A 13618-nucleotide genomic window follows, 5' to 3' on the forward strand; every position below is an offset into this window, starting at 1 on the left:
GTCTGTGTCCACCAGCCTAAATGACAGCATTTCATAGGCCAGTAGTTTAGAAATGCTGGCATTCAGGGCCAGGGATCGAGGGTGGCTAGGTGGGAATTTACGCTTTCTATCAAATGTTTGTGAGATGGAGAGCTGAACGCTGGCGTGTGACATGGTTGAGACGCTTGGTGACGGAGGTGGTGGTGGTGGTGTTGGTGGTACATCCCCTGTTTGCTGGGCGGCAGGTGCCAACGTTCCTCCAGAGGCGGAGGAAGAGGCCGAGGCGGCAGCAGCAGAATAGGCCGAGGCGGCAGCAGCAGAAGAGGTAGCAGGGGGAGCCTGAGTGACTTCCTTGGTTTTAAGGTGTTTACTCCACTGCAGTTCATGCTTTGCATGCAGGTGCCTGGTCATGCAGGTTGTGCTCAGGTTCAGAACGTTAATGCCTCGCTTCAGGCTCTGATGGCACAGCGTGCAAACCACTCGGGTCTTGTCGTCAGCACATTGTTTGAAGAAGTGCCATGCCAGGGAACTCCTTGAAGCTGCCTTTGGGGTGCTCGGTCCCAGATGGCGGCGGTCAGTAGCAGGCGGAGTCTCTTGGCGGCGGGTGTTCTGCTTTTGCCCACTGCTCCCTCTTTTGCTACGCTGTTGGCTCGGTCTCACCACTGCCTCTTCCTCCGAACTGTGAAAGTCAGTGGCACGACCTTCATTCCATGTGGGGTCTAGGACCTCATCGTCCCCTGCATCGTCTTCCACCCAGTCTTGATCCCTGACCTCCTGTTCAGTCTGCACACTGCAGAAAGACGCAGCAGTTGGCACCTGTGTTTCGTCATCATCAGAGACATGCTGAGGTGGTATTCCCATGTCCTCATCATCAGGAAACATAAGTGGTTGTGCGTCAGTGCATTCTATGTCTTTCACCGCTGGGGAAGGGCTAGGTGGATGCCCTTGGGAAACCCTGCCAGCGGAGTCTTCAAACAGCATAAGAGACTGCTGCATAACTTGAGGCTGAGACAGTTTCCCTGGTATGCATGGGGGTGATGTGACAGACTGATGGGGTTGGTTTTCAGGCGCCATCTGTGCGCTTTCTGCAGAAGACTGGGTGGGAGATAATGTGAACGTGCTGGATCCACTGTCGGCCACCCAATTGACTAATGCCTGTACCTGCTCAGGCCTTACCATCCTTAGAACGGCATTGGGCCCCACCATATATCGCTGTAAATTCTGGCGGCTACTGGGACCTGAGGTAGTTGGTACACTAGGACGTGTGGATGTGGCAGAACGGCCACGTCCTCTCCCAGCACCAGAGGGTCCACTAACACCACCACGACCATGTCCACGTCCGCGTCCCTTACTAGATGTTTTTCTCATTGTTATGGTTCACCACAACAACAAATATATTATTTGGCCCAATGTATTGTATTCAAATTCAGCGGGATATAAATTTGAGGCCTAGTATTTAGGCGCTGGGTGACCGGTATGGATTTAGTGACAGAATTAGACTTGGAAATGCACAGAAGCGTGTGTGTGAAGTTATTCTGAATGACCCAATGTGCACCTTGAATATTATATACCCTTTTAGGGATAGATTTCAAATAGCTCTGATATAGCAGAAACCACTAAATTATGAAATTGCTAAATTGGGAATTGTACTTCAACCCAGAACAAAAAATGTGCTTTGACGGACACTAAATAACTTTCCCAGCTACAACAGGACAACGGGTAACGAGAGATTTAGAGGGATTTAAATTTGAGGCCTAGTATTTAGGCGCTGGGTGACAGGTATGGGTTTAGTGACAGAATTAGACTTGGAAATACACAGTAGCGGGTGTGTGTGAAGTTATTCTGAATGACCCTATGTGCACCTTCAATATTATATACCCTTTTATGGATAGATTTCAAATAGCTCTGATATAGCAGAAACCACTAAATTATGAAATTGCTAAATTGGGAATTGTACTTCAACCCAGAACAAAAAATGTGCTTTGACGGACACTAAATAACTTTCCCAGCTACAACAGGACAACGGTAACGAGAGATTTAGAGGGATTTAAATTTGAGGCCTAGTATTTAGGCGCTGGGTGACAGGTATGGGTTTAGTGACAGAATTAGACTTGGAAATACACAGTAGCGGGTGTGTGTGAAGTTATTCTGAATGACCCAATGTGCACCTTCAATATTATATACCCTTTTAGGGATAGATTTCAAATAGCTCTGATATAGCAGAAACCACTAAATTATGAAATTGCTAAATTGGGAATTGTACTTCAACCCAGAACAAAAAATGTGCTTTGACGGGCACTAAATAACTTTCCCAGCTACAACAGGACAGCGGTAACGAGAGATTTAGAGGGATTTAAATTTGAGGCCTAGTATTTAGGCGCTGGGTGACAGGTATGGGTTTAGTGACAGAATTAGACTTGGAAATACACAGTAGCGGGTGTGTGTGAAGTTATTCTGAATGACCCTATGTGCACCTTCAATATTATATACCCTTTTAGGGATAGATTTCAAATAGCTCTGATATAGCAGAAACCACTAAATTATGAAATTGCTAAATTGGGAATTGTACTTCAACCCAGAACAAAAAATGTGCTTTGACGGACACTAAATAACTTTCCCAGCTACAACAGGACAACGGTAACGAGAGATTTAGAGGGATTAAATTTGAGGCCTAGTATTTAGGCGCTGGGTGACAGGTATGGGTTTAGTGACAGAATTAGACTTGGAAATACACAGTAGCGGGTGTGTGTGAAGTTATTCTGAATGACCCTATGTGCACCTTCAATATTATATACCCTTTTATGGATAGATTTCAAATAGCTCTGATATAGCAGAAACCACTAAATTATGAAATTGCTAAATTGGGAATTGTACTTCAACCCAGAACAAAAAATGTGCTTTGACGGGCACTAAATAACTTTCCCAGCTACAACAGGACAACGGTAACGAGAGATTTAGAGGGATTTAAATTTGAGGCCTAGTATTTAGGCGCTGGGTGACAGGTATGGGTTTAGTGACAGAATTAGACTTGGAAATACACAGTAGCGGGTGTGTGTGAAGTTATTCTGAATGACCCTATGTGCACCTTCAATATTATATACCCTTTTATGGATAGATTTCAAATAGCTCTGATATAGCAGAAACCACTAAATTATGAAATTGCTAAATTGGGAATTGTACTTCAACCCAGAACAAAAAATGTGCTTTGACGGACACTAAATATCTTGCCCAGCAACAACAGTACAGCGGTGGGTAACGAGAGATTTAGAGGGAATTAAATTTGAGGCCTAGTATTTAGGCGCTGGGTCACCGGTATGGATTTAGTGACAGAATTAGACTTGGAAATACACAGTAGCGGGTGTGTGTGAAGTTATTCTGAATGACCCTATGTGCACCTTCAATATTATATACCCTTTTATGGATAGATTTCAAATAGCTCTGATATAGCAGAAACCACTAAATTATGAAATTGCTAAATTGGGAATTGTACTTCAACCCAGAACAAAAAATGTGCTTTGACGGACACTAAATATCTTGCCCAGCAACAACAGTACAGCGGTGGGTAACGAGAGATTTAGAGGGAATTAAATTTGAGGCCTAGTATTTAGGCGCTGGGTCACCGGTATGGATTTAGTGACAGAATTAGACTTGGAAATACACAGTAGCGGGTGTGTGTGAAGTTATTCTGAATGACCCTATGTGCACCTTCAATATTATATACCCTTTTATGGATAGATTTCAAATAGCTCTGATATAGCAGAAACCACTAAATTATGAAATTGCTAAATTGGGAATTGTACTTCAACCCAGAACAAAAAATGTGCTTTGACGGACACTAAATATCTTGCCCAGCAACAACAGTACAGCGGTGGGTAACGAGAGATTTAGAGGGAATTAAATTTGAGGCCTAGTATTTAGGCGCTGGGTCACCGGTATGGATTTAGTGACAGAATTAGACTTGGAAATACACAGTAGCGGGTGTGTGTGAAGTTATTCTGAATGACCCTATGTGCACCTTCAATATTATATACCCTTTTATGGATAGATTTCAAATAGCTCTGATATAGCAGGAACCACTAAATTATGAAATTGCTAAATTGGGAATTGTACTTCAACCCAGAACAAAAAATGTGCTTTGACGGGCACTAAATAACTTTCCCAGCTACAACAGGACAACGGTAACGAGAGATTTAGAGGGATTTAAATTTGAGGCCTAGTATTTAGGCGCTGGGTGACAGGTATGGGTTTAGTGACAGAATTAGACTTGGAAATACACAGTAGCGGGTGTGTGTGAAGTTATTCTGAATGACCCTATGTGCACCTTCAATATTATATACCCTTTTTGGGATAGATTTCAAATAGCTCTGATATAGCAGGAACCACTAAATTATGAAATTGCTAAATTGGGAATTGTATTTCAACCCAGAACAAGAAATGTGCTTGAACGGACACTAAATAACTCGCCCAGCTACAGCACTAGGGACAGATTTAGCTGGATATAAATTTGAGGCCTAGTATTTAGGCGCTGGGTGACCGGTATGGATTTAGTGACAGAATTAGACTGGGATATGGCCAAAAAATGAACAGACTATTGCTGGTTAAATGCACTTGGTGTGACAGCTTCACCCTGATGTAGGCTTTAGCCAAAAAACAACCACACCATTGAGGGTTAAATGCACTTGGTGACAGGCGCAGCTTGCCCCTGATGTAGTATATGGCCAAAAAATGAACAGACTATTGCTGGTTAAATGCACTTGGTGTGACAGCTTCACCCTGATGTAGGCTTTAGCCAAAAAACAACCACACCATTGAGGGTTAAATGCACTTGGTGACAGGCGCAGCTTGCCCCTGATTTTGTATATGGCCAAAAAATGAACAGACTATTGCTGGTTAAATGCACTTGGTGTGACAGCTTCACCCTGATGTAGGCTTTAGCCAAAAAACAACCACACCATTGAGGGTTAAATGCACTTGGTCGCAGCTTGTGCTGGCGCACCACAAGACACAAAATGGCCGCCGATCACCCCAGAAAAATGAGACTGACAAACGGTCTGTGCAGCCTAAAAACAGTGAGCAATTGAGGATCAGCAGCTCAATGGTCCACAGCTGCAGATCGATCAGTTAATCAAGTCCTTTGGAGGAGTTAATCTGCCTAATCTCGCCCTACTGTCGCAGCCGCAACCTCTCCCTACGCTAATCAGAGCAGAGTGACGGGCGGCGCTATGTGACTCCAGCTTAAATAGAGGCTGGGTCACATGGTGCTCTGGCCAATCACAGCCATGCCAATAGTAGGCATGGCTGTGATGGCCTCTTGGGGCAAGTAGTATGACGCTTGTTGATTGGCTGCTTTGCAGCCTTTCAAAAAGCGCCAAGAAAGCGTCACAAAAGCGCGAAGAAAGCGACGAACACCGAACCCGAACCCGGACTTTTACGAAAATGTCCGGGTTCGGGTCCGTGTCACGGACACCCCAAAATTCGGTACGAACCCGAACTATACAGTTCGAGTTCGCTCATCCCTAACTGCAATCAATTAAAGAAATTCCCCTAAAGGTGTTCAGATCCTTTATGAGATATTGAGATAATATAGGGTGCCCTCCTCAGGACTAACTTTGCTGCAAAGGCTAGCTCCCATACTGGAGGACTAAGAGAAACCTTTTTTTTTTATAATGATCACCCATTTATTTTGATATGTGCACTGGCGGATTGGAAATTTAAGGTGGCCCTAAAATAAACTAAAAGTGGCCCTATGTTGTAGGTGGGTCTGACTTGACAGAAGGCATGGCTGACACAAGTAGATGGGGCCAGCAATACCACACCGTGGCCCCTAGAGACCCAAATATCACAGTGCACCACAAACTACTGCCCCAGTAGCTCAAAATACCTCCCCAGAAGCTGCCCTTCTGTGGTGACCAGAGCCAGCTCCCACATTCTCTGCTCCAACTCCAGTTGCCTTCAGGATGTCAATAAAGTTAAATTCAGAAGTCAGAAAGGAACCTCCAGCTGCTGAACAGTTACATAACTAGTTGTTCCCAACTCTGGGGTAGTCAGTTCATTACTAACCTGGCTGGTGGCTGTGAGGAGGACTCAGGTGTCCCCCTGGGCATTGGCCCACCGGGCAGTTTCCCTGTAGAGTTTATGGCCAGTCCACTCCTGAATGCGGGTCATTTGCAGCTACGGATGTAGTAGAGTTAACACTAAACTAAATGCGTTAAGCAAACACCTTCAATTGCTTTTCAATGGCTTTTGTCTCAAGATAACGCGATGAGTTAAGAAATTTGAGTTAAGAGCTTGAGTACTGACCCTGCTCCATCTGTACCTGCAGTTCTCCCCACCCATGTCTGATGACTGAGGATAAGTTGATCAGATCCTCATTTAGAGAAGTGGAGTTGCCCAGCTTGGGCAACCCTCTTCAGTTAGCACCTTGTGCAGTTTTAGATACATGTATAAAACAAAACTTTTCCATACCCTTTGACAAACAATGGTGGGCTTGATAAGGATAAACTGCACTTGACATGTATTCCCTCAGAATAGACTTCTTGCACATTGATCTAGGACGGTTATTGACTATGTATAAGTGTTTTAGTGACAGCTCAAAAGAATATCATCATCCATCTTTAAATGCTGGTACGGAAGAGCAATGAAATGCTTGGAGTAGCTAAAATTAATTCTGGAAATGCTCTTCTATTTAAACCACAGGAAACATCCTAATGTAAATTTCAGAAATAGCATAGTCTGACTGGCATCCTGTATATCCCAGCGAATAAACCATGATGACTAATTAAACTGTTTTCTACTCTAAAGCATGTTCAGATTGAGCCCAAATTTTTATTTTTTTCAGATTTATAGAATAGGATACGTTACTGTGTTTTTGCCTTTTATCCCAATACAAACCCTTTAAATGTATTCTTAGAAATACTTGGCTGTTCTAGAGTTTGAATTATACAATTTACTTTTAATGATGTCACTAGTTACAGAAATTTTAGTTGCTATGGAACTAAAAAATCCTTATATCAATTTTGATTTTCAACCTGCTATAGATCTTATTAAGTTTTCATGAATATTCATTTACAAGATCGTTAGCTACAATTAAGTCATCATTCTCAATAGCTGGCTTCAAGCTGCATGTGACCCAGCAGTGGTATGCCACTTTGAAATGTCACTGTTGAGGACAGTCATTGGCAGAAGCACCCACGTGCAGCGAGCCCTTGCAAAGTCAGTGAAGAGGATGGGAGTGATAGTGGCCCTGATGAGATGTTGTGTCATGCTGTACTAGCTTAGGTCATTGCTCCCTGGGGATCGGTCAGAAATAAAAGAATGAACAAAGTGCAATATCCATCCCCAGAAGATGAGGTATGGTGGTCGGCAAAGCGTCAGTTAATGGAACCTCCTATGTGCTAGTTTGCTCATAAATCTCTCTGTAACTTCTAGTGCTGGTACTTGTGGCTATAGGTGCTCACTGTGCATTGCAAGCTTTGAGGTTGGTCTGGCCTGGATGAAATCTAGGTGATAGGTGCCTGGGCCATAGTCCCTCACCTGCAGCATGGTCATTAGAGCTGTGGGTGGTTTCACAGAAGAGATGGGACAAGAACTGGTCCCTAAGACCCTTGGAGTGGGAACTATAGCATGGGCTTTGTTCCTCCTTACTATTCTATCTAGAATCCCCTCTTCTAGCAGGAAGCAGGGCCAGCCCACTCCTACCAAGAGAGGAGAAATGGGATGGTTATTCTCATTTCTAATGCCAAGAAATGCCAACTATACCTTATCTTCAGGTGTGAATTGCGTGCCTGTGCTCCTGCTCTAAGTAGTGGTGCAAGAGCAGAGGCTCTGCTGTTGCTGCCAGAGCAGTGCAGATGATGACTGTACACGATACCTGGAAGAGCCTCTGCCCGCACTGCTACTAGGAGCAATTGCATGGGTGTAACATTGACAAGGCCAGGTTGAGATCTCCGGCCCTGTAAATTAAGTGGGAGGGGGGATCCTCTTGAGTAGTGCGGCCAGACCTTCACTACTGTTTGATGGAAGAACTGATTCATACAAATTGATTTCCTTATCTCCATTTACAGGTGAAAATATTGTGGATAATAGCAAGGTGTGGCTTTGACAATTCTTCATCTTACATAAAAAATAATAATAATTGTAGTTGTCACTAGAGATGAGTGAATCAAAGCTGACAAAGTGGAATTTGATCTACACTGAGTTATTACCCAGCTTTTCCAGTGCCAGATATTATCACTGACTTACTACATAATTATTACATAATATTTGCTATATTGCAATATATTAGTTTTCTAGAATATCCGTAATATTCTAAAAAACGAATATATAAAAATATAGCAAATATTATGTAATAATTATGCAGTAAGTCAGTGATAATATCTGACACTTGAAATTGGGTAAAACCTCAGTGTAGATTGCGAGTTATTACCCAGCTTTCCCAGTGTCAGATATCATCCTAGTATAGATCGCGAATATTCGAATCGCAAATTTTCCCTGCAAAAGGCTGAACTAATAAGCTTGTCATAAGACTCAGTCTAAAATTCTTGTCAGAAGACTATGAAACCAATAGATGGCGCTATTGAGTTATAAACAGAGCCCTCTATAAGTTTCATAGTCTTCTGACAAGAATGTTTGTCTTGTCATAAGACTGTAAAACCAATAGAGGGCGCTGTTCATAACTCAATAGCGGCCTCTATTGGTTTTCATATTCTTATGACAGCTGAAAAACAAGGCAGATTCTGCTCATTTGCATGTCTTTCCTATATGCCCATGTTTATGCAAATGAGTTTTTACATGACAAAACTATATAGAAAGGTTATTAAATATTATGTTAGGAAAATCAGAAAACTTTTTGTCACCCTAATGATATTGATCTAGGTGTGCAGATACACCCAAGTCATCCAACAGATGCAAAATAACTTTGAGGCTTACTGGTTCTCAGTCAGATGAGAGCTGTTTTGGAATATCTCATAATGCACAAGGCTGCCATTGTAAGGTATGCTGGCTGTTATCTGTCTCCTGGATAGATGGATGGCTTGTACATACCTGGCTTTTGGCATATAGCCTTTGTGCAGTTGTCTATTGTATGTCGTACATAATAGGAGTCTAAGATGCATCCAGCTATCCTCTTAATGCTGTTGCCAAACCTTTTTGATGGGGTTTCCATAAAATTCTAACCTTTTTTTATGAACCGTACACCCTCTTTTCTTCCAAGCAGGGGGTGCCTGGGGTTCTGCCATTGACTTCCATTGTATTAAATTGTGTACGAGCACCCAAATTATTCGGCCGAGCACTCGGATCTGCCGACCATAGCAATGCTTGAGCCGGTCATCACTAACAGCCCTGCACACACATGTAGAACAGAAGGTGGGCAAGTCCTTGAGCGCCGACGTGTGGAGCTCTAACTACAGTCCGGAACAATACATGTCTTTAAGGCTCACTGGTTGAATGTGGTTCCTGCACAGCCACACCAGCAACTTGACCAGGTGATGCCGCTTCTGCCTCCACGTTGTCAGGCCATTGGTCCTGCGACATTTTCCGCCTCTGCCTCCTCATTCTCCATCGTGTCCTCAGCCTCCACTGCAGGGACAATTCACAATGCCCCTCCAGCATACCACATGTGTAGGGTACAGCGGTGTCACGCTGTTCTGCGCCTCGTTTGCTCCACAGACATGATCTGATTTTTGGGGGTTATTGTTCTGACGGATCAGAGGAAGGGCAAAATAATCAGTGACGTTAACACAAACTTACTGCTGAAAATCTCTCCACTCTGTCAGGGGGCTCTACTTATATAAGCATTTAATAGAACAGGTTCTGTAGACATCTGTGGAATCAGCTGACGAGGGAGTAAAAGGAGTGTGCGTCTTCTTGGCGCTAACATCGACCTGTAAGGCTAAGTTCATACTTGAGTTATTTGGTCAGTTTTGGCCCCATTAATGCCCAAATAAGTGAAGTGTGCAGTGATTCTAAAAGCGACACCTGTCATCTGCATGTCATACGGACTCACAGTATTATTTCACTACCAAAGCAGACTCCCTATGTGTGTTACTATAAGGCACAGTGTTCTACACCACTATGAAGGCTCTCTGCAGCAAGGAAATAGCCATTTTTTTAAGCAATTTGCAGCAAATATATTCGGATCAAACCAATTTTTTTCAAAAAAATTTGTTGAACCGGCGACTCAATTTTTTTTTTATTTACTCATCTCTAGTTGTCACATTTTAGAAATTGTAATGTGTAATGTATGTGGATCACAACTCTCAAAGCCCAAAAAAGGTACTTTGAGTTAGATTTTGGGGGGGTCAGATTGATGGTGGTCTGACCTTTGTCATACCCATTGATCCGCTAATTGAATGGGACATAGAATTCGACCAAGGGCCACATCCCCTTTCTTCATTACCAGGCTCAGCTCTGTACTTTTAGCATTGGTTATGGCTTAGTATTTTCGATCAAAAAAGCTTAGGCCCATTAAGGAAACCGGGACTGAATTGCAATACTAAGCGCAGCCACTACAAAATGTATAGAGCTGTGCCTTTATACATTAGTCATAAGGATAAGTCATAAGGATAAGTCATAAGGATACGTCAACTTATGTAGAGCTGGAGAATCCCTTTAAATCAGGACATACACAGAAAATACAGTTCAGTAAGTAGGCGCAGTATCTCATAATGACTGAATTCAAGAGGAAATACTAAGGACACTGTTACAGATCTTCCCATCTAAGGTAAAAATATATACCCAACATGTTTGCACTCCGTTCAAACCTTATGTACTTCAATTTTATTTTCAGTAGCCACCTAAATAAATTAATTAACAAGGAAAACTTTTGTCTTGTCATGATTGTCTTTTCTAAGAGCTAACCAAGATTTTGATAATAAAGACTAGAGATGAGCGAATTGAATCCCATGAAGTGGAATTCAATCCGAATTTCAGGATAAATTAGATTTGCCTCGAAGCTGAATTTTCCTCGTGCTTCGTGTCAGCAAATCAATTTAACTTGAAATAGTGTAAAAAACAAAAAAAAATTGATTGATTGAAGACCTCGGCCGAAATCCCGTGCGTGGTGACTTATGACGTCACCACGCCGGCTGGTGTGATTACGTAATCTCACCCCGTAGTAGTAGAGTCTGGTTTACCCGAACGGAAAAGCACGCAGTGAGTATAGCCCTCCGTTCGGTTGCTTGTTCGGTAGATTCCCAAGGTATAACAGCCAGCAATCTCAGCGGTATCACTCCCACACACATCACAGGTACCCAAACATCAGCCAAAACGTGATGAAGGTTGTAAAAAGACTCTCTCTTTATTGAACAGAACTTGTATTTATACTGTACCCCCTGCAAGGGGGGTCCTTCCGAGGGGGAGGCAAGAAACAACCAATAGTGCATGCTTTACAGTTTGGTCTCTCCCTTTGTTTGCCTGGAGATAACTAGTCCAGACACTGTATAAACTAACCATCTCCAGACAATAAACTTATGAAAATTACCCAATACACAAATTACATGGTACAATTACAGGCCACACAATGCACATATCTTCACATCACGCTGCACGATATTTCGCTCCAGATCTTCAAGCAAGATGGCGACGGCCGGCCCATCGCAAGCAAATGGAGGCGATAATTTAGATTATCAATATTAGTATCTCAGAAAACCCCCCCTTACAGGTTGATTTCACACCTGCAGTAAAGCTATCTGACAGGCTGTTCTGGCTGAGGAACAGGCTGGAGTTCAGTGTATCCGGCCAAGCTAGATACTGCTGTGCACTGCCCAACCCTATTGACTATAATGGGATCTGGTTGTGGTTTGGCCAGTTTCCGGCATGACCGGCAGGTCTCAGACAGACAAAAATTGCATGCATGGATCCTGAAGGATTCCATTATAGTCTATGGGATCTGATGGTGTATGGCAACATCTTGCTAGGCCAGATACGGTGAACTTTGGCAAGCTGTACCTCAGCTGGAACAGCCTGCTAGATATCTCTACCACAGGTTTGAAACTAGCCTAGGGAACCTCTAGTATGTCTGGTGATCAAATTAGTTGCATGGTGTACCATTCCAAAAAGCTATGCACTTGCTAAGGTCTAAAGACATAAAGCAAACAATGACTCAACGCCCCGGGATTTGTGTAACTGCTATAATGTAAAATCTCAACAGCCTAATAAAACGAAGAAAGCTTTGCACAAACCGACGCTCGGCAGGACTGTACCGGCAATGGCGTATTTAGTACTCACATAGACAAAGCAAACAATATTTATTCATTGGTAAGCCAGGAACATGTTGCCATCTTCCTTTCAACTCTCACTGTTACGAGATTTATTTCAGCGCATGATCTTCTTATGGATAAACGGCTTTGGGTATCCTGGGAATATAGTAATAAAAAATAAAAAAAATGGTTTCAAATTATTTCTGTAATGCATCAGATATTCATAACCGACAAGAAGAGCGTGCCGTTACAACAATTAAACACAACAGGGGGCCAAACAAATTCTTAACAAAATATAGATTTGCAGGCGTGTTTTACATTCCGAGCAGGCTTTTGAAATGCACCAGTTTATCAAATCTAATCCTGGGAGAGTAGATTGGAAAATAATTTCTTCTCATTTGCAATTGTTTCAAAGGTGACTCCACCATCACTCTATGAAAGACTCTCTGCCCCTCAGTGAGAGATGATTACAAGCAAATGAATCCCAGAGGTTTTCTGCTAATGTAGAACAAAGCCATAAGACTGAGAGCTGTGGCTGAAGATCTATTTTTTATACCAGCATAATTTTTTGCTTCACTGATCTATCATTAAACAACAGCTGTTGGGCTGGAGACAAGCTGCACTGTAGGAATGCCACCGAGGCCCTTAGCGACCGGTCACATGTGACTGCCTCAGGCCTTATTTAAAGCCGCGGAATGAGACGGCAAGACTGACAAGTATGTGTCAAGTTACCTCTTCTTAAAGGGTTTTAAGATGACAGATACATCAGGATGACAGACTGTGCTCATCCCATCTCCCTTGTGAGCTGCCATTCTTACCTTGGCAGATGTTTCCAACCTTTCTAAAAAATAAAAAAAAGGAAAAATTCAGCCTTTTTGCACTCTTTGCTCTTTTAGCAACGTAGGATGTGACGCTGTCCAAAGTGTTGTTTCAATTAGAGGTTCTTTTTCCACTCATTACACATAATGTAAATTATGTGCAAATTGCGTTGAATGTTGGGGACAGGAAAACCCTCTATGGGTGCCGACTAAAAGCCTGTTAATGTGGAATCTCTTCTTTTACTAAAAGCTTTTGTTTTGCATGCAAAGTAGCAATTGACAGGAAGCGAAGCTTGAAGTGTACTTAAACTTTCAAAACAACTTTATTTAAACTTGTTCTAAATGTGAAAATTTATTTTCATATCACAGTTTGTTTACTTATTTAGTTTTTTGTTGTTGTTTTCCTTTGTTTTGCTTGTTTTCCTATTTGGCAAGGAAAACCAAAAAATATAATAATAATATTGATGATAATAATTATGGATGAGCGATTTTCATATTTTGAAATTCGTTCACGCTTCGTTTGGTGGTAAAAGCAGAATTGCATTATGGAGTCCGATAGCACGGACCAGAACGCAATTTTATGACGGAATGCATAACGGAATGCCTTTAGAGGCATTCCGTCAT

This window comes from Bufo gargarizans, chromosome 10 (assembly GCF_014858855.1).
Source record: "Bufo gargarizans isolate SCDJY-AF-19 chromosome 10, ASM1485885v1, whole genome shotgun sequence".
NCBI lineage: Eukaryota > Metazoa > Chordata > Amphibia > Anura > Bufonidae > Bufo > Bufo gargarizans.